At 42.7% G+C, this 25,738-nt stretch overlaps 1 long non-coding RNA gene across 1 annotated transcript; it reads left to right on the forward strand.

Moving 5' to 3' along the window:
• Positions 1-4,363: 4,363 nt before the first annotated feature.
• On the forward strand, positions 4,364-15,315 carry LOC138756040 (uncharacterized). Its single transcript, XR_011352692.1, has 3 exons — positions 4,364-4,424; positions 14,113-14,266; positions 15,208-15,315. It is a non-coding gene; the product is annotated as an uncharacterized lncRNA (long non-coding RNA).
• The last annotated feature ends 10,423 nt before the right edge of the window (positions 15,316-25,738 follow it).

Raw genomic sequence — 25,738 nt, forward strand, 5'->3', positions numbered from 1 at the left:
GATGGAGTGGAGGCAGTGAGGGATGGGATTGGAGGGAGTGGGGGAAATAGTTGGGGAGTGAGAGATGGGGTTGGAGGGAGTGAGGGAGGTAGTTGGAAGGAGTGAGGGAGGAGTTGGAGGGAGTGAGGGAATTGGGGTGAGGGATGGAATGGAAGGAATGAGAGATGGAGTGGAGGGAGTGAGGGAGATAGTTGGGGAGTGAGGAATGGGGTTGGAGGGAGTGAGGGAGGTAGTTGGAATGAGTGGGAGGAATTGGAGGGAGTGAAGGAAGGAGTTGGGGAGGGATGGAATGGAGGGATTGAGAGATGGAGTGGAGGGAGTGAGGGATAGGATTGGAGGGAGTGAGGGAGATAGTTGGGGAGTGAGGGATAGGGTTGGAGGGAGTGAGGGAGGTAGTTGGAAGGAGTGAGGGAGGAGTTGGAGGGAGTGAGGGAGGAGTTGGAGGGAGTGAGGGAGGAGTTGGAGGGAGTGAGGGAGGAGTTGGAGGGAGAGAGGAGTTGGTGGGAGTGAGGGAAGTTGGGGGGTGATGGATGGAATGGAGGGAATGAGAGATGGAGTGGAGGGAGTGAGGGATGGGATTGGAGGGAGCAAGGGAGATGGTTGCGGAGTGGGATGGTTAGAGGGAGTGAGGTATGAAGTGGAGGGAATGAGGTATGGAGTGGAGGGAGTGAGTGATGGGGTTGAAGAGAGTGAGGGAGATAGTTGGGGAGTGAGCGATGAGTAGGAGGGAGTGAGTGATGGAGTTGGGGAATGAGGGGTGGAGTGAAGGAGATAGTTGGGGAGAGAGTGATGAGTAGGAGGGAGTGAGTGATGGAGTTGGGGAGTGAGGGATGGGGTTGGAGGGAGATAGTTGAGGAGTGAGTGATGACTGGGGATGTTGTAGGATGTATAGGGGGTCTGTGATTAGTTGAATGTGAGTGGAAAGTAAAAGTTTGAGAACCACTGACCTCCACCTTCTTCATCGTGAGATCCTGAGTCTAACCCATCAACATTCCCCTCCTCGAATTCCCTGTCTGCCATGCCCTGCTCCCCACTCCTTGGTGAACACAGATTAGACATAGTCATTTAGGAACTCACCAGTTGACGGATTAACACAGGACATGGGCAACTTACAGTTGGGACCCCCTCTTAGGCTGCTGGACACTTGCCCATAGAACTGGTATCGGAGCGTGGAACCAAGAGGGTACTTTAGCCAAGCAGGGCTCCCGAAGGACCTTGGACTCTGAAGGCTTCCTGATCATGTTGGAGATTTGGACCTACAGCCGATGGATCGAATAAGAGTCTGTGCGGCTGCAGAGGCTGCGGGAGCTCTGGAGGCAAATCCACGGACACTCGGTATCTCTGAAGGGACTCTCTTTTGCTTATAACCATATAATAGTTTAAGGCATGGAAACAGACCATCTTGACCCTTCAAGTCCATGCCAGTTTACTCAAACAACTCCACTAGCTCCCCCCCACTTATTCTCCCCCATAATCCTCTAATCCCCTCTTATCCATGTATATATCCCGCCTCCTCTTAAATGAAAGAATTGACTCTGCCTCAACTATTTCCTCTGGAAGATTATTCCATTCAGCCACCTCTCTCCGAGTGAAGAAACATTCTCTAATGTTTCTCCTAAAATGTTGCCCCCTTACCCTCAACTTGTGTCTTCTTGTTTCAACCTCCCCTGATCTCAGGGGGAAGAGTCTATCTATTCCCTTCATAATTTTAAACATCTCTATCAAATCCCCTCTCAACCCATCTACGGTCCAATGAATAAAGTCCTAACCTCTTCAATCTTTCTCTGTACTCTAGGTATTTTAAGCCAGGCAACATCTTGTAAATCTTCTCTGCACCCTCTCCACCTTATCTATATCCTCTTTTTCCTATTGTTAGGGGCAACAGGCAATGCGCATGGAGTGTCTTTCTTTGCCTTATGACAGACAAAAGATCAAGCATTTCATGTAAATGACATTTTTAAGGTGTTATTACATGACAATAAAAGGAAACTTTGAACATTTGAAAAAGATTTTCCCTTGGACCTTGAGGGAGGCGAGTGTGGAAATTGCAGGGCAGAAATGTTTCAAATGTCCTTAGCCACGGGAGTGGTGCCGGAGGGTAACTCACATCGTTCCGTCATTTAAAATTGGCTCTCAAGGTAACTCTGGAAATTTTAGGCCCGTGAGCCTGACACCAGTGGTAGGTAAATTATTGGAAGGTGTTCTAGAAGATTGGATATACAGTTATTTGGACAGACAGGGACTGATTAGGGAGAGTCAACATGGCTTTGTGCTCAGTAGGTCATGTTTAACCAGTTTTTTGAGGAGTTTTACCAGGAAAGTTGGCAAAGGAAAGGCTGTGGATATTGTCCATATGGACTTTAGTAAGGGCTTGACAAGGTCCCTCATGGGAGTTGACTCAGGAAGGTTCAGACGCTCGGTATTCATGGTGACGTAGTGAACTATATGACAAAGGCTGGATGGGAGAAGGCAGAGAGTGGTGGTGGATGATGCTTCTCATACTGGAGGCTTGTGACTCGCGGTATGCCTTAGGGATCGGTGCTGGGACCGTTGTTGTTTGTCATCTATATCACTAGGCCTTTTTATAGTGGAAAAATAGTGAATGAAAAGGGAGATATTCTCTGACATAATATCACTTCACCTACCTTTATAAGAACGCTGACAGCGGCTGCTGGATGAGGCTCTGATCCTTCCGGGGGGGGTAGTCTCACAGGTGAAGTGAGTCACTCTTCCTCACTCCTGAAAGACAATGCCACTGAAGGTGGCTGCTTAGGGGCAGACTGATGACGTTGTGATGATGCCGTCAGCCTGCGACCCAGGAGTTAACATCAGACCTCCCACGGTGATTTGGTACTGGGGTTAGGGCTCTCTCCTGTCACCCAGGAATGTCCTCTTCCAGTTCCCCCTCTGCCCCTTGCTCCTTCACCAAAGAGACCAAGGAGCAGGAGGACAGCGAGGAGCCAGAGAGAGCGGAAATAAATGTGCAAGATGAGGGCAAGTGGAGGGAGTCCAGCCCAAAGAGCGTTGAGGACATGTGGGGGTAAGGAGGGTCAGAGCCGCCAGGGCTAGAGGGCAAAAGACCCGGGTGCTGAGCTCCACGGCCCGGGAGGAAGGAAGGACAGATGCTGAGGAGTGGACATGGAGAAGCAGAGCTGGGGGATCTGATGGATGGAAGAGGGGAGCAAAGATGATTTGGATGAGGGAATTATAAATAACATGAGCAAATTTGCAGATGACACTAAACTGGGTGGCGGTGTGGGGTGTGAGGAGGATGTAAGGAAAATGCAGAGGGACTTGGACAGGCTGGAAGAGTGGGTGGCTAAATGGAAGATGAATTTCAATGTGAACAAATGTGAGGTTATTCATTTGGGGGAAGTAATAGGAAAGCTGAGTATTATTTAAATGGAGACAAGCTAGGGAGTGGGGAAGTGCAAATGGATCTGGGTGTACTTGTTCACCGGTCACTGAAGGCTAGCATGCAGGTTCAGAAAGCTGTGAAGAAGGCAAATGGAATGGTGGCTTTCATAAAGAGAGGATTGGAGTCTAGGAACAGAGACGCCCTTCTGCAGTTATACAGGGCCCTGGTGAGACCCCAACTGGAGTATTGCGTCCAGTTCTGGTCTCCAAATTTGAGGAAGGACATACTAGCTATAGAGGGTGTGCAGCGCAGATTTACAAGGTTAGTTCCAGGGATGGCAGGGTTGTCATATGCAGCAAGGCTAGAAAAACTGGACTTGTATCCATTGGAGTTTAGAAGGATGAGGGGGGACATGATTGAGGTATACAAAATCATCAGGGGGATAGACAAGGTGAAGTCTGATTACTTGTTCCCAATGATGGGGGAGACGAGGACTAGAGGGCATAGTTTAAGAATACAGGGTAGGCCCTTTAGGACGGAGATGAGAAAGCATTTTTTTACCCAGAGAAGTGTGAATATGTGAAATGCTCTGCCACAGAGGGTGGTAGAGGCGGATTCGCTGACTATGTTCAAAAGAGAGTTAGATAAGACTCTTGTGGATAACGGAGTTATGGGTTATGGGGATAAGGCTGGAAAGGGGTACTGATGGTAATGATCAGCCATGATCTAAAATGGCGGTGCTGGCCCGACGGGCCAAATGGCCTACTCCAGCTCCTATTGTCTATTGTCTATTGGCTTGACGTGCTGGAGGGGCAGCGCCGGGCAGAAGAGCTGGAAGGAGGATCAACAGCCGTCTTCCCATAAATCCCCCACGCAGCTGGAATAGCTCTAGGGGATTATGGGTAACAAAGTCGGCCATTGCTCGGTGCATATGTTTGACGTCATGGCAACGGGCAGCGCTACTGCCCCGCTCACCCCGCCTCCCTCAGGTCCAAAGGTCGGCTCCTGACACTGCTCTTTATCAAAGCAATGTTGGAGCAGTATTATAAGCCTTCTCCATAAAAAGGTATGTCTGCCTTTTTTTTAACCCCAATGTAGCCGGCCTCAATGTGGCGTCGCTCCATAAAAACACCTAACAATCTGCATGAATATGTACAAATTGGATCAGCAAGTCTGCAGATGGCCCAAAGACGGGAGGTTTAGTGAACAGCCAGGAAGGCTTTCAAAGCTTGCAGAGGGATCAGGACCAGCTGTAAAAATAGGCTTCAAAGTGGCAGATGGAATTTAATGCAGACAAGTGAGAGGTGTTACATTTTGGAAGGACAAACCAAGAAAGGACATATATGGGCACTGAGAAGTGCGGTAGAACAGAGGGATCTGGGAATACAGATAGATAATTCCCTGAAAGTGGTGTCATAGGTGGAGAGGGTCATAAAGAGAGCTTTTGGCATCTTGGCCTTCATAAATCAAAGTATTGAGTATAGGAGTTGGGATGTTATGGTAAAGTTGTATAAGACATTGGTGTGGCCACATTTGGAGTATTGTCTACAGTTTTGGTCTCCTAACTACATGAAAGATATCAATAAGTTTTAAAGAATCCAGAGAAATTTACTAGGATGATGACCGGATTTCAGGAACTGAGTTACAGGGAAAGGTTAAACATATTAAAACTTTATTCCTTGGAGCATAGAAAATGAGGGGAGATTTGATAAAGATATTTAAAATCATGAGGGGAGAAGCAGAGTAAATGTAGGTTGGCTTTTTCCACTGAGGGGAGGTGAGACACAAGCCAGAGGACATGGGTTAAGGGTGAAAGGGGAAAAGTTTAGCAGGAACATGAGGGGGGACTTCTTCACACAGAGTGTGGTGGGAGTGTGGAACAAGCTGAAGTGATGAATGTGGGCTCAATTTTAACATTTAAGAAGAATTTGGACAGGAACATGGATGGGAGAGGGTATGGAGGGATATGGACTGGGTGCAGGTCAATGGGACTAGGCAGAACAATGATTCAGCACAGACTAGAAGGGCTGAAGGGGCCTGTTTCTGTGCTGTAGTGTTCTATGGTTCTATAAGAGATGTTAGATTGGCAGATCTTGGATTCAGGACATACAATTACTGTTTAATTCTTGATGTGTGATGCATAGTCTAATTCTGCCTGACAAGTCTGTGATGTATGAGGAGAATCTAATTTTAGGAGTAATTAAGTCTACAAGTAGATTTAATGAGATTCTGTGCTCTGTTCTCATTAATCTTTCCAGAGTTTGAAGGTAACGAATGGGGAACATTAGCATTGAAAAAGACTGCTATTGATTCTTCTCCAAATGTACCTCTCCCCTGTCTCCACCTTCTTCCCTCTCCTGGAGGTCTGGACCAGATCTCAGATGCTATCCCATGGGAGTGAGTGATCCTGGGGATAGATTCCATTCTGGGCCCCCTGCTCTTTGTGATTTTTTTTATCAATAACTTGGATGAAGAAGTGGTGTCAAGTTTATTGTCGTCTGATTGTACAATTACAACCCAACGAAACATTGTTCTCTGGTCCTCGGTGCAAAAACATGCAGACACACAACCAGATATAACACACATACAGACAAACAAAACATGGAGGGGTGGGTCAGTTTGGAAATGACACGGAGGTTGGAGGTGGTGTAGATAGGACAGAAAGTTGTCATTGGTTATAACAGGATAGAGACAGGATGCAGAGTTGAACAGAAATATAGCAGATGAAGTTCAATCCAGATAAGTGTGAGGTGATGCACTTTGGGAGGTCAAACTTGAAGGTGGAGATATGGTTAATGATTAACAGTGTGGAAGAGCAGAGAGATCTTGTGTTCGGTTCCATAGGTCCTTCAAGGTTGCCATGCAAGTCACGTAGGGTGGTTAAGAAGGTGTATGGTATGTTGGCCTTCATTAGACGGGGGCTTGAACTGAGTCATGAGGTAATGTTGCAGCTCTATAAAAATCTGATTAGACCACACTTTGAATATTACTTTCAGATCTGGTCATCTCATTTTAGGAAGGATGTGGAAGCTGTGGAGAGGGTGCAGAGGAGATTTACCAGGATGTTGCCTGGATTGGAAAGCATGTCATATGAAGCAAGGTATAAGCTGGGGCTTTTCTCTTTGGATCAACGAAGGATGAGAGATGACTTAACAAAGGTACTGTATGAGGGGCTTAGATAGAGTGAACAGTCAGCATCTTTTTCCTGGTGTAGTCAAGGTAGCTATGAAGGTTAATGGGATTATGAGATATTAGTGGCAGAACTTCCGAAGTAATGTTGGATATGAAGGCTGTTCACCTATTCTTCCACTTCATCGAGTTGCCCTCTCTCTTTCCATTCCCATGATTCCATCTGCCAATCATCTTTCCACCTATTACTGCCAGTATCTTTCCCAATCCTCCCTCCCCCAATTGGTTCCATCTGCCCATCATCTTTTCCACCTATCACCTGCCAGTATCTTTCCCAATCCTCCCTCCTCGACCTGGTCTCATCTGCCCACCATCCCTTCCCCATCAGCTTCCACCTAATCATCTACGAGCCTGCCTCTTACTGCCAATCATTCTTCTCCCCCTCGATCTGAAACACCAGCTTCACCTTCACTGCCTGATCTACTGGGTTCAGATTTTGTTTCATAAGGAAGACTCTTTGTCGGAACAGGGAAGAGTAACAAGCAAAGGGAAGCCCTCAAGGCATGGAGACGATCGGTGGCTGAGGTTGATGTTGCCACAGTATTATCATCGCTGTCGATGAAACCATCTCTTTGACAGGTTAATGAGGGAGGTTCTAGAAGGAGAAAGCAGAGGAATATGTAAAACTGTGCCATCCAGGTTAGGGTTGCAGGAAATACTAGGAGGCTAAGCAATGGAGAGGAATAACAGAGTTAATGTTACAAACAGATAACTTCATGGTGAACTGAACACCTCTGGTACAGAGAAAGGAAGTGATCAGGATTTGTTGAATTTGACATTGGGTTAGAAAGGCTACAATAGAAATTAGGAGGTCATGTTGCAGTTGTATAAAACATTGAACATAGAAGATAGAAGATAGAACACTACAGCACAGTACAGGTCCTTCAGCCCTTGATATTGTACCAACCTATATATTCCTTTAAAAAAAATACTAAACACATCCTACCCCATAACCCTCTATTTTTCTTCCATTCATATGCCTGTCTAAGAGTCTCTTAAATGCCCATAATGTTTTAGACCACCACCATTCTTGGCAAGGCATCCCAGGCACCCACAACTCTCTGAGGAAAAAAAACTTACCCCTGATATCTCCATAAACTTCCCTCCCTTCACTTTGGACACACGTCCTCCGATGTTTGCTGATCCTGCCCTGGGAAACAGGAGCTGGCTGTCCACCCTATCTATGCCTCTCATTATCATGTAGACCTCTATCAAGTCTCCTCTTATCCTTCTATGCTCCAAAGAGAAAAGTTGAGCTCTGCTAACCTTGCCTCATAAGACTTGTTTTCCCAATCCAGGCAACATCCCAGTAAATCTCCTCTGCACCCTCTCCACAGCTTCCATGTCCTTCCTGTAATGAGGTGACCAGAACTGAACACAATACTCTAAGTGTGGTCTTAACATAACAATTACAGCACGGAAACAGGCCATTAGGCCCTTCTAGTCCCCACCGAACCAAACACCCCTTTCTAGTCCCATCTCCCTGCATAATGCCCATAACCCTCCATCTTCTTCTCATCCATAGACCTGTCCAACCTTTTCTTAAATAATACAATTGACTCCGCCGCCACTATTTCTCCCGGAAGATGATTCCACACAGCTACCACTCTCTGAGTAAAGAAGTTCCCCCTCATGTTACCTCTAAACCTCTGCCCCTTAATTCTTAACTCATGTCCTCTTGTTTTAATCTTTCCTCCTCTTAACGGAAATAGTCTATCCACATCCATTCTGTCTATCCCTTTCATAATCTTAAATACTTCTATCAAATCCCCTCTCAACCTTCTACGCTCCAAAGAATAAAGACCCAATCTGTCCAATCTCTCCCCATACTCCAGATGCTTAAACCCAGGCAACATTCTGGTAAACCTTCTCTGCACTCTCTCCACTCTGTTTATATCCTTCCTATAATTAGGCGACCAGAACTGCACACAGAACTCCAAATTAGGCCGCACCAACGTCTTATACAATCTCAACATCACCTCCCAACTCCTATATTCCATGCAATGATTGATAAAGGCCAGCATACTAAAAGCCTTCTTCACCACCCTATTCACGTGAGTTTCTACCTTCAGGGAACGATGTACCGTTACTCCCAAATCTTTCTGCTCTTCTGTATTCCTCAATGCTCTCCCATTTACCACATATGTCCTATTCTGATTCTTCTTACCAAAATGAAGCACCTCACACTTATCAGCATTAAATTCCATCTGCCATTTTTCAGCCCACTTTTCTAAGCAGCCCAAATCCCTCTGCAATCCTTGAAAACCTTCTTCATTATCCACTATTCCACCTATCTTAGTATCGTCTGCATATTTACTAATCCAATTCACCACCCCATCATCTAGATCATTAATGTATATAACGAACAACAATGGGCCCAATACAGATCCTTGAGGCACACCACTGGTCACCGGCCTCCAACCTGACAGACAATTATCCACTACCACTCTCTGTCCTTCATTCATTATCATTCTGACTGCCCATTTGGGTATCAATGGAGGTGAAATCCCCCCCCAGAATTTTTCTAATTCAGCGTTTCCATTCTCAACTAAGTTAAAAGATAATCCAATTGTTATATATTCCATGAAATTTTGGCACAATTTAGAAAACATTTTGCATTTCATATGCCCTCTCTCATGCCCTCTCGTATCCAATCACTTTTATCAACTTCCTTTATGTGACAATATTTTTCAGAGAGGGTAATCAAAACTTTAAGGATCTGTTCATCGATTTATATCCTGCATCATTTGAAAAGATTACTGCTAAATTTAACCTGCCCAAATCTCAATTCTTTACATACTTGCAAGTCCGGCATTTTCTTGAATCACAAGTTTCTAATTTCCCAAGAGAGTCTGAATCAAATTTTGGAGATGAGTTTTTTAGCTTAATGCCTTCTTGTAAAGGCTTAATATCTATTATTTACGAGAAACTGTTATGTTTGAATCAGACTTGGTTAATTAAACTCCACTAATTTTTAGACAATATTTATTTATTCTTACTGTATATACGCACATGTGTACTGCATTTATATTGTTTGCTGTAGGAAGAAAGGTGGTAAAGGTAGATGGGAACAAAAGGAGTATTTGTGGAGAACATTCTCTTAAGTGCAAAGAGCATTGTAAGTAAAGAGGATGAGCTTAAGGCATGGATGGGCTCATGGAAATACGATATTGAGGCCATCAGTGAAACAGTTACAGGAAGGGCATGTTTAGCAGTTAAATATTCCAGGATTCCATTGATAGAACAGGGGGTATAAAAGGTTGAGGAGTTGCATTGCTTATTAGAGAGAACATTACAGCAGTGGTGTGGCAGGATGGTTTGGAGGGATCATCTAGTGAAGGCACAAAAACATTAATGAGAGTGTATTATAGACCACCGAATGGTCTGAGGGAATTAGAGGAGCAAATTTGTAAGGAGATACCATATATGTGTAATAAACATAAGATGGTAGCTGTGGGAGATTTCAACTTTCTGAACATTAACCGGGACACCCATACAGTAAGAGGGCTGGATGGGGTAGAGTTTGTTAAGTGTGTTCAGGAAAGTTTTCTTAATCAATTCGTAGAAGAACCAACTCGAGAGGGGATCTCCTATTAGGGAACAAGGTAAGTCAGGTGACAGAGGCTTGTGTTGGGGAACACTTTGGGTTTAGTGATCTCAATATTATTAGTTTTAGGCTAGTAATGGAAAAGAATAGAGATGGTTGAGATACTTGATTGGAAGAAGGAAAATTTCAAGGGGATGAGAAAAGATTTGGAGGGTGTGGATTGGGATAAGATATTTTCAGGGAAGAATGTAGCAGACAGTGATTGATTTGGAGTCATTAGCATGGTTTTGTACAGGGCAGATTATGTTTAACAGATCTTATAGAGTTTTTCGAGGAGGTTACTAAAAAGTTTGATGAGGGGAAGGCCATAGATGTTGTCTAATTGGACTTAAGTAAGGGTTTTGACAAGGTTTCCCATAAGAGGTTAGTAAGGAAGGTGGAAGCATTAGGTATTAATGTTGAAGTAGTGAAAGATTCAACAATGGTTGGATGGAAGATGCCATTGTTTGTTGAATTGGAGGCCGGTGACGAGTGGAGTGCCTCAGGGTCCACTACTGTTTGTTATATATATTAATGATCTAGATGATAAGGTGGGAAATTGGATGAGTAAATTTGCAGATGAGACAAAGGTTGGGGGTGTTGTGGACAGCGGGGAAAATTATCAAAGCTTACAGGGTGATATAGGACAGTTAGCAGAGTGGGCTGGAAGATGGCAGATGGAGTTTAATATTGACAAATGTGAGGTTCTACATTTTGGTAAGACTAATCAAAATAGGTCATACACGTCAATTGGTAGACAATTGGGGAGTGCAGTGGGGCAAAGATTTAGGAATCATGGTACATAATTCCCTGAAACTTGAATCACATGTGGATAGGGTGGTGAAGAAGGCATTTAGTACGTTGGCTTTCATAAATCAGAGTATTGAATACAAGAGTTGGGATGTTATGTTGAAATTGTATAAGGCATTGGTGAGGCCAAATTTGGAATATTGTGTGCAGTTTTGGTCACTGAATTACAGGAAGGATATAAACAAAATAGAGAGAGAGCAGAGGAGATTTACGAGAATGTTGCCAGGGTTTCAGTGTTTGAGTTACAGGAAACGGTTGAGCAGGCTGGGGCTTTATTCCTTGGAGCGTAGAAGATTGAGGGGTGATTTGATAGAGGTCAATGTGGACAGGCTTTTCCCACTGAGAGTGGGGGTGATTCAAACAAAAGGGCATGGATTGAGAGTAAAAGGGGAAAAGTTTAGAGGAGATGTGAGGGGGAATTTCTTCACGCAGAGGGTGGTGGGGGGTATGGAATTAATTTCCGGCAGTGGTGGTAGAAGTGAGATTGATGTTAATATTCAAGGAAAATTTGGATAGGTATATGGACGGGAGAGGTGTGGAGGGTTATGTGCCAAATGCGGGTCAGTGGAACTAGGTGGGAGATGTTCGGCACGGACTAGTAGGGCCAAACTGGCCTGTTTCTGACCTGTAAATGGTTATATGATTATATGTGTGCTACATGTTTTGGCACCGAGGACTGGAAAATGCTTTTTCGTCGAGTTGTACCAACCAGATGATAATTAACTTGAACTTGAAATTCATGAGAGGAATAGATTGGGTGAATGCAGAGTCTTTTGCCCAGATTGGGGCAATTAGTGATCAGAGGTCATGGGTTTAAGGTGAGGGGAAGAGATTTAACATGAGGGGTAACTCTGTTACACAGAGGGTGGTGGGCGAATGGAACTGACTGCCAGAGGAAGTGGTAGAGGCAGGTACTGTTGCAATATTTAAGAAAAAAAATGGATGGATAGGTTTAGAGGGAAATGGGCCAAACACAGGCAGGTTAGGACTAGTGTGCATGGGTTATTATTGTCGGCAGGGGGAAGATGGGTTGAAGGGCCTGTTTCCACCCTGCATGACAGCCCAGATGGAAAATAACCTGTTATTCTTCAAGGTTAGGTTGGGCTGTGTTATGACACTTCGGGAGGCTACGTAGATGGAAGTGATGGTTAAGAGCCATATGGACTGGCAGATGAATCAGCCAGTTGAGGGGGGGGGGGGCACAACAACCTTGCACTCAATGTAGGAACTGACTGTGGACTTCAGGAAGGGGGAAATCGGCAGAACACAAACCAATTTTCAATGAAGGATTAACAGTGGAGTGGGTAAAGAATTTCAAAATTGGTGGGCATCAACATCTCTGAAGATCTGTCCTGGGGCCATATTGTCAATGCAATCATTAAGAAAGCTATATTTTGTTTGGGGTTTGAGGAGATTTGGTACGTCACCAAAGACTTTTTGCAGATTTCTACAGGTGTACCGTGGAGAGCATTCTGACTGGTTGCATCACTGATTGGTATGGAGGGGCCAATGCACAGGGCAGGAAAAGGCTACATGGGGTAGTAAACTCAGCCAGCGACATCACGGACACCAGTCTTCACTCCACCAAGGACATATTTAAGAGTCGATGCCTCAAGAAAGCAGCTTCTATTATCAAGGACCTCCCCACCACCCAGGTCAGCCTCTCTTCTCACCGCTACCAACAGGAAGGAGGTGCAGAAGCCTGAAGACGAACTCCCTATGGCACAAATTCAGCTTCTTCCTCTCCGCCATCAGACTTCTGAACGGACAATGAACCACAGGCGTGACCTCACTTTTTCTCTTTTTGCACTGTTACAGAGTCCAGAGGACCCCAAAAACAAGCAGCAATGTTACTTAAACAAAAGTAGTTTTTAATTATATTTGAACAAGGAAACAGAATTAAACTTTAGCTTATTACTTAACCTACTTACTTAATCTATCTAACCTACTTAATCCTCCCTCTAATACTAAGCACAGGTGTGTGTAATGTGTATTTAAGATTAGAAAAGTTATTTGGATCACAGTCCAATCTCACTGGTTGCAGGCAATTCTTGTACTGTGCACAGAAGTTATCATTAACAAAGTGTTCTGATCTTTAGTGTTTAACAGGCAAATGGTTACCACTCAGGAGGGTTCTTGTTGGTTTTCAGAGAGTGATTCCTTTTGTTCCAGGACCATTCACACCTGATTCCTGTTTAATCAGTCTTGCTGACGAAACTTGCCCCCTTTAGGATTCTCCAGATGATCCTCTTTCTTTCAGGTCACCTCAATCAGTCAGTCTTCTTCTTTGACCAGGCAGCCTTCCAAAGTTTGCCAGCTTTGTCCTTCTAGAACTGATTTCTGTCTCCTCTCTCTCTGTTTCACACCCTCCCTCTTTGAGAGCAAAACTATTTTGTCTGCCTGCAAAAATCACATGCTCTCTCAAGCAAGCTGTATACTGCAACTTTGTTGCTCTTTTTGCAGAAAGCACTGTGCAGAAGTCCTGCAAATATTCTGTGTTTTAAAATGTTTTTGCGCAACCTGCTCTAATAATCCTTCCCAAAACACCTCTAAATACTCTGTCACAGCACTAATGATTTATTTTAAACATTGTACTTGCAGAACCATAATTTATTGCAATTTTTGCACCTGTAATGCACAATAATTCTGCCGCAAAACAACAAATTTCATGACACAGGTTCATGACAATAAACCTGATTCTCATTTTGAACAGACAAGGAATGGAAGGATTTTGGCCAAATTGGCACCATGAGCAAGCAATGAATTGCTGGAGGAACCCTGCAGGTCAGACAGCATCCATGGGTAGAAATGATCGATCACTGTATCGGATCAGGATCCTTTTGAAGCCTATAAAGCTGACTGACCATTTCTACCCATAGATGCTGGTTGGTCTGCAGGGTCCTCCAGCAATTCATTGCTGGATCATGATTCCAGCATCTGCAGTCTTTGCATTTCCAAATTGGCAGCATGGTCGACACTGACATGTTAGGCAGAAGGCCTGCTCCTGCCCTGGTCTGTTCCACAGCACGCCTTATCTTCAATGATACATCCAGGACAGGAAAGGAATATTGAGAATAACCTCATCAATTGGACTTTAATTTCTGCATGGCCAGAGGTGTTCCACAGTGGATCTGTTCTTGGACCCCTCCTCTTTGTGATTTTTTTATAGATGGCCTGGATGAGGAAAGACGGGTTAGTAAGTTTGTGGATAAGACCAAGGTTGGTGGTGTGGCGGACGGTCTGGAAGGTCTGCCAGGGCTGACAGATGAACATCGATAGGATGCAAGGCTGGGCTGAGAAGTGGCAGAATGAATTTAACCCAGGTAAGTGTGAAGTGATTCACTTCAGTTGGTCAAATTTGAAGGCAGAACACCAAGCTGATGGGAGGACTCTGAGCTGTGCAGACGAACTGAGTGATCTTGGGGGTCGTGTCCACAGGACACTCAAAGCTTCTGCACATGTTAATAGTGTTATTATAACTATGGTGTGTTGGCCTTCATTAAATGTATGACCGGGTTCAAGATCCAGGAGGTAATTTAGTTTCCAATATTTTATTCTTTTTTTTTAAAAAAAAATTATACAAAGTGACATTTTAAATATATAATATATTAAACTTTTCTCTCACAAGCACAATAGACAAAAAGAAAAACAGTCCTTCCTTCCCTCCCTCCTCCCCTTCCATACATACAGATCCATTCACCATCAGAGCTTACACAGATTTTAAATATATAGAGTACAGCTGGGGAAACTACGTTTTTGTATGTATAATAATTCCTTTTACATGCAGCCCCCATGGGCCCTCACAAAATGGAGGACGAACACGACGATCCAGTAGGCCGCACGAGGCCCGCAGCGCTGCCCTCCAATTGGCCACAACTAAAGGAGCCTAACTGGCCTGTCAAGGAAATTGTATCGCAAATGCATCAATCAGCACTGAGAGGGCTTTGATCATGCCCTTCAGCTTGAGAATAAAAGCAGGGCTGTGAGCCCAATGAAGCTGTGTTAATGGCATTCAACTGGGGTTCATGTCATTCTTTCTGGGAACAGCGTGTTCTTCTGAGCTAACCTGCATACAGCTATAACCACTCCTGCCCCATAGGCTTTGCAGAGCCATAGTTGGTAGCAGGCCAGGTTCAGTACCCTTTTTTGGTTCCTTTTTATTACCGTATCTCGGCCCCTATCTGATCCAGGTCTGGCTGCCAGACCTTTTACAAAAGTGTCACATTTATTCTTTAAGTTAAATGTGATTTTTTTTTTCCTGTAGGTTTACAGCTGTTCATTTTCGCAGTCCATCGTGCTATAAGTAGAGGGGAGTCGGACTTCCAAGTGATCGCGATACATTCTTTTGCTGCCCCCAGTGCTATTCTTATAAATGAGATTTGATATTTGGTCAATTTGTCGCTTATTTCCATGAAATTACCTGGTCGATGTAGCTGCAGATCGCCCGTGAAGGCCACTCCTTTTATCCTGGTTAATTTCTTGCCAAAGTGGCCTCACTTTCACCCACGACCACGTGGCATGTGGAAAAGTCCCTGTCTCAGTCCTTCATCTGGAACACATCTCTGAAATTTTGGCTTTTGATCGGCATAACTTTTGTGGGGTAAGATATAATTAGTGTAAAAAAATTATCTGGATCCAGTCCATATCTTGCATTTATAACTGATTTCATGCTGTCCTTACACCAATCTGACCAGCTTCTTTCTGAAATCACCACACCCAAGTCCGACTCCCATCTTTCCCTTGACCTCTGCAACTCTTCCGCTCTGGAGAACATAATATCCATGAGGTAATGTTGCAGCTATGTAAGACCTTGGTTAGACCCCTCTTGGAAAATTGTATTCAGTTCTGGTCACGTAACTACAGGAAAGATGTGGAGGCTACGGAGAGGGCACAGAGGAGATTTACAAGGATGTTGTGTGGATTGGAGAGCAGGCCTTATGAGGACAGGTTAAGTTAATGGTTCACAACCATTTTATCCCACTGACACACCACCTTAAGTAATCCCTTACTAACCACAGAGGATCTGTGGCATATGATGTCGTAGGTGCTCTGTGGTTAGTAAGGGATTACTTAGGGTGGGATGTAAGTGGAAAGAAATCGTTTGAGAACCTCTGTGTTGAGTGAAGTTGCTTGTTTCTCCTTGGAGTGACTGAGGGTGAGGGATGACCTATTAGAGGAGTATTAGACAATCGTATGGATGGCCAGAGCCTCTTCCCCCTCCCCCCCCCACCGCACCCCAGGCTGAAATGGCTAACGTGAGTGGACATAGTTTTAAGGTGTTTGGAAGTAAGTACGGGGGATGTTAGAGGTAGAATTTTCACACAGAGAGTGGTGGGAGTGTGGAATCTGGTGGTGGAGGCAGGAACAATAGGATCAGCTAAGAAGGTCTTCACCATACATAGTGTGCTTCCCGAGCACCGCTATCTTAAGCACAAACCTCCTGGTTGCGGGATTTTAGGATAAAACACTGTTGACTCTTTTATCAGGGCTGTGCAAACCCTGTGCAGAGCCATTGGAATACGATCGGGCAGTAGCACCCTGCAGACCTGGGTCCGCACCAATGGCAATGTTGCGCGACTGCAGTTCCAACAGTGCCACCATTTTTTTTAGGGTGATGGGTGTGATGTCATAGTGTGGATTGTGGAGGGTCATGTGACCTCTCTGTCTGGAACCTGGTGGGGATGTGGAACGTGGAGGGTCTCATGACCTCTCTAACTGGAGTTTAGTCTGCAGTCGCGTCACCTGCCAATCAAGGTGGGGTTCTGCCCACCCATTAGTGCACACCTGACCCATGGGCTCTTTAAATCACTCACTGATCACCTGACTGGACTCTCCAGCTTACTGAACTCTAAAAAACATGCTCTCTTTGCTCCTCAGGCCTGAATATGAATTGTCATGATATGTAATTACACCACTAGGTCACCAGGGGTCATTTCACCCCCCCCCCCTTAAAAAATTGTTATTCCCTGCACCCCCCTCCCCCCACCCGTCCTCCTTCCCTTGTTTGTAAGTTCATAAGTCCAAAACTTTTTGTGGCTTCCGTTTCCTTCTGGACCTCCTCGGTAGTGGTATAGGGGTGGGGAGTGCAGTCTGCCTTTCGGCCTTTCTTGGTGGAGGTGTGGGAGTGGGAGTACTAGATGGCCATGTGGGCTGGGGATCCTCTTGTATGGGATTAGGTCCTGCCATCAAGTCTAGGGTGGTGATATTTTGTGGGGCGGGTGTACCCAGGGTCCTGATTTCCAGGGTGGGTGGTATAGTCCTCCGGGGTGACTCGATGGACGACTGTTCTAGTGACTGCTGCTGTGCTCCTTGTTGATCCGTAGACATCTGTGTTTCCTCCGCGTTGTTCACACATTCGGCCGGCGCGAGATCCCTGGTGGCCACCGAGTCTTCTCTTCCATCTGAGAATGTGACTGTCCTGGGTAAACTTGTACCTCTCACTTTGTTCGTTTTAGATTGGTCACAGTGTTTGAGCTACTGAAAGAAAATAGACACACATGCCGAGAACAGTTCAGATTATACAAATCTTTATTACAAATTCGAAAGCTGATATCAAACTACAATATGCAAGCCCTTCCCAATTATACTTATCAACGCCTGGACTGGCCCCAACTGCCGAATCGGGCAACGACTGCACACTTGGTTGTCGGGGAGCCGGTAGCAGCTTCTCTGCCTCCCCCGACCGGGACGTTGGCTGGACTCTAGAAGTTCTTCTTCTTGCTGAGAGATATTGCCACCTCTCGGAGAGTCTCTCACTTCAGCAGCGGGACCATGGCTTATATTACCCAAAAACTGCTTACCCAAGCACCTATTACCAGCACAGCAAAAAAGATAAGCGAGCAAGCTAGCACGCTAGGCTTCTATCGAATAACACAACTTTCAGCTTATCACTTTGAATACAATGGTTTATCTTCCATCAAGGTTAGGTCTCTGCCTGAAAGACTGTGACCAAAACAAGCAGGAAGATTAAATGTTCTTGGTACACAGATGTCTTTTTGTCAGATAACTGCATCTCTGGGCCCCATGGTGGAATTTAGCTTATGTCTGCTGAGACTCAAGCAGGTTACTGATTGTCAGCCTTGTAGGTGCAAAAAACATGGTTAAAGCTGAAGCAAAAATCCTCCAATACAGTGACAAAGGCGTACTGAGTGTTTGCGTGCCTCAACTCCACTTGATCCACCAGCGGGTCCGCTTTGTGGGTTCTGAAGTGCTTCCGGAGGAGAACAGGTCCTGGTGTCATCATCCATTTAGGCAGAACTGTGCCCGTCGTAGCTTTCCTTGTGAAAGATAAGATACGGTCATGTGGGGTCATGTTAGTGGCAGTACACAACAAAGAACGTATAGAGTGTAAGGCCTCTGGCAACACTTCTTGCCATCTAGTAACAGGCAGGTCTTTTGCTTTTAAGGTCAAGAGGACCGTTTTGCAGATAGTGGCATTTTCCCTTTTGACTTGTCCATTCCCCCTGGGTTTGTAACTTGTAGTGCTGCTGGTAGCAATCTCTCTCTCGTGCAGGTACTGCTGTACTTCTGTGGTCATGAATGCAGCCCCCCTGTCTGTGTATGTAGTTCGGGTACCCAAATATGCTGAAGATGGGTTGGAGGCATTTTATAACAGTGGCTGCAGATACATCAGAACACGGGATTGCGAAAGGGAAATGGGAATATACATCTACTATTCGGTCCATTTCTCTCTGAAACAGGGACACTCCACTGGTGTCACCGAAGGGGAGTCACAGAAATTGATACAACCTGCTGTCTGCCTCAAATGCCGTGTAAATGCGATCACTGTTTCTAATGGGCAGTTGGTGGTATGCTGCCTTCAGGTCTATGGTGGAGAACACCTTATACTGCGCAATGTTGTTGACCATGTCTGCTATGTGTGGCAGGGGGTAGGGATCTAGTTGTGTAAATTTGTTGGTTGTCTGGCTATAATCCACTACCATGCGCAGTTTTTCTCCTGACTTTACTACAACCACCTGGGCTCTCCAGGGGCTGGTGCTCTGCTCTATGATGCCCTCCTGTAGTAGCCTGCAGACCTCTGTCCTAATGAAGGCTCTGTCCCTCGGGCTGTACCTCCTGCTCTTTGTGGCTATTGGTGTGCATTCTGGGATCAGGTGTGTGAACAGCGGAGGGGGTTCTATGTTCAGGACAGACAGGCTGCAGTGTTGTTTCTTCGAAAGGCGTAGTGGGGAGTGGGGGGGGGGTGAGGCCCGTTGTACCCTATTGTAATGCTTTCTAACTGGCACTGAAAATCTAACCCCAATAGTACCAGGGCACAGAGGTGAGGGAATACTAGTAATTTGAACTCTTTGTATTTTGTGCCCTGCATTTCTAGAGTAACCCTGCAAAACTGTTTTACCTCAGCCACAAGGCTGCTGGCTGCTAACAGGATCCGGTGCTCACTCGGGTGTGTGGGGAGGGCAAGGCAGTTGACTAACCCCTGGTCAATAAAACTTTCAGTGCTTCCACTATCTATTAAGCAATTTACCCTCACATCATTAATTTTGATGCACACAGTGGCATCAGATAAATTGCGTGGACTCGCCTGATTCAGGCATAGGTGTGGTGGTCCACCACCGGCCTACTGCAGGGGGCAACCTCTGTACCTGCAGTAAGAGGACAGGACAACACCTGGCCGGCTGCCAGTCAGTCGGCATAAATGGATCAAGTCCTACCTGGTCGGGTGTCAATCACCCTCCAGGATATAAGCCTGCACCAGCCTCCTGAGGCCTCACACTGAGTTGCTGCAGCTACAGCCAGCCTGGCTCTGTGGAGGTTTTTGTGGATTAAAGCCTGTTGTTCAGTCTTTACCTTGTGTGTGTCTGATTCTGTCTAACAGCGCACCACAGTAGGGAAGCAAGTCTGGCGTGTCCTTCGTGTCCTTCCATCCAATAGTACTCGGCGTCATATTCATCTCCTGAAGACTGTGTCCTCTGCTTCGTAGCATTTGTCCAAGATGGCTGGCTACACATGGCATTCTTCTTCTTCTGTTTGTCTGTGGAGAAAGAAGAGATTTCCCCGCCTCTCATTACCTTGAGAATGGGCCTTGGATGTGGCCTTGGGGCTTCTGCAGACTTTTGCATAATGCCCATGTTTTCCACAGTTGGCACCGACATTTTCACTGGCAGGGCAGAGGGCTCTGGAGTGCTTCCTTTGTCCACAGAAAAAGCACTTGGGACCCTCAAGGTGTGCTGCTGCTGTGAATTCCTGTGAGGCAGCATACTTTTCTTTTGGTGGGGCTAGAGAGTCCAGCAGTGTGACGTTTCTCCAAGCACCAGGGTCCTGTGAGTGCTCCTCCAATTCTTTCATGGTGCTTTATTTTTTTTTAAAATTTTTTATTTTTCACACTATAAATCACTGATCAAGATACATACATTTTCCCTCTTGAACATATACAGTGTCGTTTTCTCCCCCCTCCCTCCTCCCCTCCCTCCCTCCCTACCTCCCCTTTAAAGTTCATTTAAAGTTCAGAAAATAGGATACATTAAACCCATCAAACAATGTTGTCACTCAATAAACACAAATAAGAAATTCCACTGAGTCAGTTCTTTCATTCTCTTCTCCTTCTGTCATTTTAGGTGGTAGATGTCCCCGGTAGGTTTTCTCTATTATGTTTCATGTATGGCTCCCATATTTGTTCAAATATTGTAATATTATTTCTTAAACTATATGTTATTTTTTCTAATGGAATACATTTATTCATTTCTATATACCATTGTTGTATTCTCAAGTTATCTTCTAATTTCCAGGCTGACATAATACACTTTTTTGCTACAGTTAGGGCTATCCTAACAAATCTTTTTTGTGCACCATCCAAATCAAGTCCAAATTCTTTGTTTTTTATGTTACTTAGGAGGAAGATCTCTGGGTTTTTTGGTATATTGCTTTTTGTGATTTTATTTAATATCTAGTTTAGATCTTCCCAAAATTTTTTCACTTTCTCACATGTCCAGATTGCATGAATTGTTGTTCTCATTTCCTTTTTACAGCGAAAACATCTGTCAGATACTGTTGGGTCCCATTTATTTAACTTTTGAGGTGTAATATATAGCTTGTGTATCCAGTTATATTGTATCATACGTAACCTCGTATTTATTGTATTTCTCATAGTTCCTGAGCATAACTTCTCCCATGTTTCCTTCTTTATCTTTATGTTTAGATCTTGTTCCTATTTTTGTTTAGTTTTACCATTTGTTTCCTCATTCTCCTTTTCTTGTAGTTTAATATACATGTTTGTTACAAATTTTTTGATTATCATTGTGTCTGTAATCACATATTCAAAATTACTTCCCTCTGGTAACCTCAGACTTCTTCCCAATTTGTCCTTCAAGTAGGATTTCAGTTGGTAGTATGCAAACACTGTATCTTGAGTTATATTATATTTATCCTTCATTTGTTCAAAGGAGAATAATTTATTTCCCGAAAAGCAATTTTCTATTCTTTTGATCCCTTTTTTCTCCCATTCTCTAAAGGAAAGGTTATCTATTGTAAAAGGGATTAACTGATTTTGCATCAGTATTAGTTTTGGTAGTTGGTAATTTGTTTTATTCCTTTCTACATGAATCTTCTTCCAAATATTGAGCAGATGATGTAATACTGGAGAATTCCTTCGTTGTACCAATTTTTCATCCCATTTATATAATATATGTTCAGGTATCTTCTCCCCTATTTTATCTAGTTCTAATCTAGTCCAATCTGGCTTTTCCCTTGTTTGATAAAAATCTGATAGGTATCTTAATTGTGCGGCTCTATAATAATTTTTAAAGTTTGGCAGTTGTAAGCCTCCTTGTTTATACCATTCTGTTAATTTATCTCGTGCTATCCTCGGTTTCCCCCCCTTTCCATAAAAACTTCCTTATTATTTTCTTTAACTCCTTGAAGAATTTCTCTGTCAAGTGTATTGGCAATGCCTGAAATAGGTATAATATCCTTGGGAAAATGTTCATTTTAATACAGTTTATCCTTCCTATTAGTGTTAATGGTAAATCTTTCCAATGCTCTAAGTCGTCCTGTAATTCTTTCATTAGTGGATAATAATTGAGTTTATATAGATGGCCGAGGTTTTTATTTATTTGTATACCTAGGTATTGCATTGCTTGCATTTGCCATCTGAATGGTGATTCTTTCTTAAATTTTGAGAAATCCGCATTATTCATTGGCATTGCTTCACTCTTATTTGCGTTAATCTTGTAACCCGACACTTCTCCATATTCCTTCAATTTCTTATATAATTCTTTTATTGATATTTCTGGTTCTGTTAAGTATACTATAACGTCATCTGCAAATAAACTGATTTTATATTCCTTGTCTTTTATTTTTATCCCTTTTATTTTATTTTCTGTTCTTATCAGTTCTGCTAGTGGTTCTATGGCTAACACGAACAATAAGGGTGATAGTGGGCATCCTTGCCTTGTTGATCTGTTTAAGTTAAATTGTTTTGATATATATCCATTTACTGTCACTTTCGCCAATGGCCCCTTATATAATGCTTTAATCCAATTAATATATTTCTCTGGTAAGCTGAATTTTTGTAGTACTTTGAATAAATAATTCCATTCTACTCTGTCAAAGGCCTTCTCTGCGTCTAAAGCAACTGCTACTGTTGGAGCTTTATTTCCTTCTACTGCATGAATTAAGTTAATAAATTTACAATTATTGTCTGTTGTTCGTCTTTTTTTAATAAATCCAGTTTGGTCTAGATTTACCATTTTCGGTACATAGTCGGCCAATCTGTTTGCTAATAGTTTAGCTATTATCTTATAATCTGTGTTAAGTAAAGATATTGCTCTATATGATGCTGGTGCGAGTGGATCTTTCCCTGTCTTTGGTATTACTGTAATTATTGCTGTTTTGCATGAATGTGGTAAGCTTTGTGTTTTATCAATCTGGTTGATTACTTCCAGGAGGGAAGAAATTAATAAATCTTTAAATGTTTTATAGAATTCTATTGGGAATCCATCCTCTCCTGGTGTTTTATTATTCAGTAGTTTTTTTATTATTTCTTGTATTTCTACTATTTCAAATGGTTCTGTTAATTTATTTTGTTCCTCTGTTTGTAATTTCAGTAGTTCAATTTTAGTTAAAAATTCATCTATTTTGTCTTCTTTCCCTTCGTTTTCAGTTTGGTATAATTGTTCGTAGAATTCTCTAAAGTTTTCATTAATCTCCGTTGGATTATATGTGATTTGCTTGTCTTTTTTCCTTGATGCCAATACCATTCTCTTAGTTTGTTCTGTCTTAAGCTGCCACGCTAGAATTTTGTGCATTTTTTCTCCTAGTTCATAATATTTCTGTTTTGTCTTCATTATATTCTTCTCCACCTTATATGTTTGTAGTGTTTCATATTTTATTTTTTTATCTGCCAATTCTCTTCTTTTAGTTGTATCTTCCTTCATTGCTAATTCTTTTTCTATATTTGCTATTTCCCTTTCCAACTGCTCTTTTTCCTGATTATAGTCCTTCTTCATCTTGGTTACATAACTTATTATTTGCCCTCTGATGAACGCTTTCATTGCGTCCCATAGTATAAACTTATCTTTCACTGATTCCGTAGTTATTTCAAAGTACATTTTAATTTGTCATTCAATGAATTCTCTAAAATCCTGCCTTTTAAGTAGGATGGAGTTTAATCTCCATCTATACATTCTTGGAGGGATGTCCTCTAACTCTATTGTCAATATCAGGGGTGAGTGGTCCGATAATATTCTAGCTTTATATTCTGTTTTCCTAACTCTGTCTTGCATGTGAGCTGATAACAAAAATAGGTCTATTCTTGAGTATGTTTTATGTCTACCCGAATAATATGAATATTCCTTTTCCTTTGGGTGTTGTTTCCTCCATATATCCAAAAGTTGCATTTCTTGCATCAATTAAATTATAAATTTGGTTACTTTGTTCTTTCTGTTAATTTTTTTCCCAGTTTTATCCATGTTTGAATCCAAATTAAGGTTGAAATCCCCTCCTATTAGTATGTTCCCTTGCGTGTCTGCTATCTTCAAAAAAATATCTTGCATAAATTTTTGATCTTCTTCGTTAGGTGAATATACATTGAGTAAATTTCAAAACTCTGAATATATCTGACATTTTATCATTACATATCTCCCTGCTGGATCTATTATTTCCTCTTCTATTTTAATTGGTACATTTTTACTGATTAATATAGCTACTCCTCTAGCTTTTGAATTATATGACGCTGCTGTTACATGTCCTACCCAATCTCTCTTTAATTTCTTGTGCTCCAATTCAGTTAAGTGTGTTTCTTGCACGAATGCTATATCAATTTTTTTCTTTTTTCAGTAAATTTAGCAGTTTCTTCCTTTTGATTTGGTTATGTATTCCATTAATATTTAAAGTCATATAGTTCAACATAGCCATTTCATACTTTGTTTATCTTTCCTTTCCATTTCCTCATCATCACCTTTCCTTCTTATCCATTTCTGCTTTCTTTTTTTGAACACTTTATAAGACAACATTTCTAAACCATCAAACATTTCCCTTATTCTCCTATCTAAAATTTCTTTAACCCCACTATCCCCTCCCCTTCCTTAGTTGCCCTTTATCCCTTGTCGGACAACCACATCTCCCCTCTCCATTTGGATTTGCGAATTCATTCGCAAGCGTCAACTGATTTCGCAGTGACTGTAACTCTTCCCCACCCAGCCCCCCCAGAAAAGATTTTAATTTTCATATACAACAAAAGTCACTCTCTTAATTCCCCCCATACTTCCTTTCTTCCCTTTCTTTCCCTTCTTAGTTCTTACCTCTATTCTTTATTTTTATATATACATACACACATATACACATATATATATATACCTACATACACACATACATATAGTTTGTGGTCATTTTTGTTCTCGTTACATATCTTCCTCTCTCTGTCTGTTTTGTAGTTGTACTGCAAATTTTCTTGCTTCCTCCGGATCCAAGAATAGTCTGTTTTGCTGCCCTGGAATAACTATTTCAAGTACCGCTGGATACTTTAGCATAAATTTATATCCTTTTTTTCATAGGATCGTTTTTGCTGCATTAAACTCCTTCCTCTTCTTCAGGAAAGAAAAAAAAATTTGACCTTTGTATTCCAGTGGTTTTTTGTCTTCTCTTACTTTCTTCATTGCTTTCTCCAATATATTTTCTCTTGTTGTATATCTTAAGAATTTTACTAGAATGGATCTTGGTTTTTGTTGTGGTTGTGGTTTCGGGGCTAATGTTCTATGTGCCCTTTCTATTTCCATTTCTTCCTGTAGTTCTGGTCTTCCTAGGACCCTGGGGATCCAATCTTTTATAAATTCTCTCATATTCTTGCCTTCTTCATCTTCCTTAACGCCCACTATCTTTATATTGTTTCTTCTATTATAATTTTCCATTATATCTATCTTCTGAGCTAACAGCTCTTGTGTCTCTTTAACTTTTTTATTAGATTCCTCTAATTTCTTTTTTAAGTCAGCTACTTCCATTTCTACGGCTGTTTCTCGTTCTTCCACCTTGTCCATTCTTTTTCCTATATCTGACATGATCATCTCTAATCTATTCATTTTTTCTTCTGCACTTTTTACTCTTATTTTTATTTCACTGAATTCTTGTGATTGCCATTCTTTTACTGATTCCATATATTCTTTAAAAAAATATATATCCATTGTCTTGCCCTTCCCTTCATCTTCCATTTCTCTATGTTCTTCCTCCTCTTCTTCTGAGTCCATTCCAGGATCTGTGTCCTTTACCTCTGTCTCTTCTGGTTTTCTTGTTGGTTTGTTTGTTTTATTTTGTTGGGTATTTTTGGTCTTATTTTTACTAGA

This window comes from Narcine bancroftii, chromosome 3, assembly GCF_036971445.1.
Source record: "Narcine bancroftii isolate sNarBan1 chromosome 3, sNarBan1.hap1, whole genome shotgun sequence".
In the NCBI taxonomy this organism is placed as follows: Eukaryota; Metazoa; Chordata; class Chondrichthyes; order Torpediniformes; family Narcinidae; genus Narcine; species Narcine bancroftii.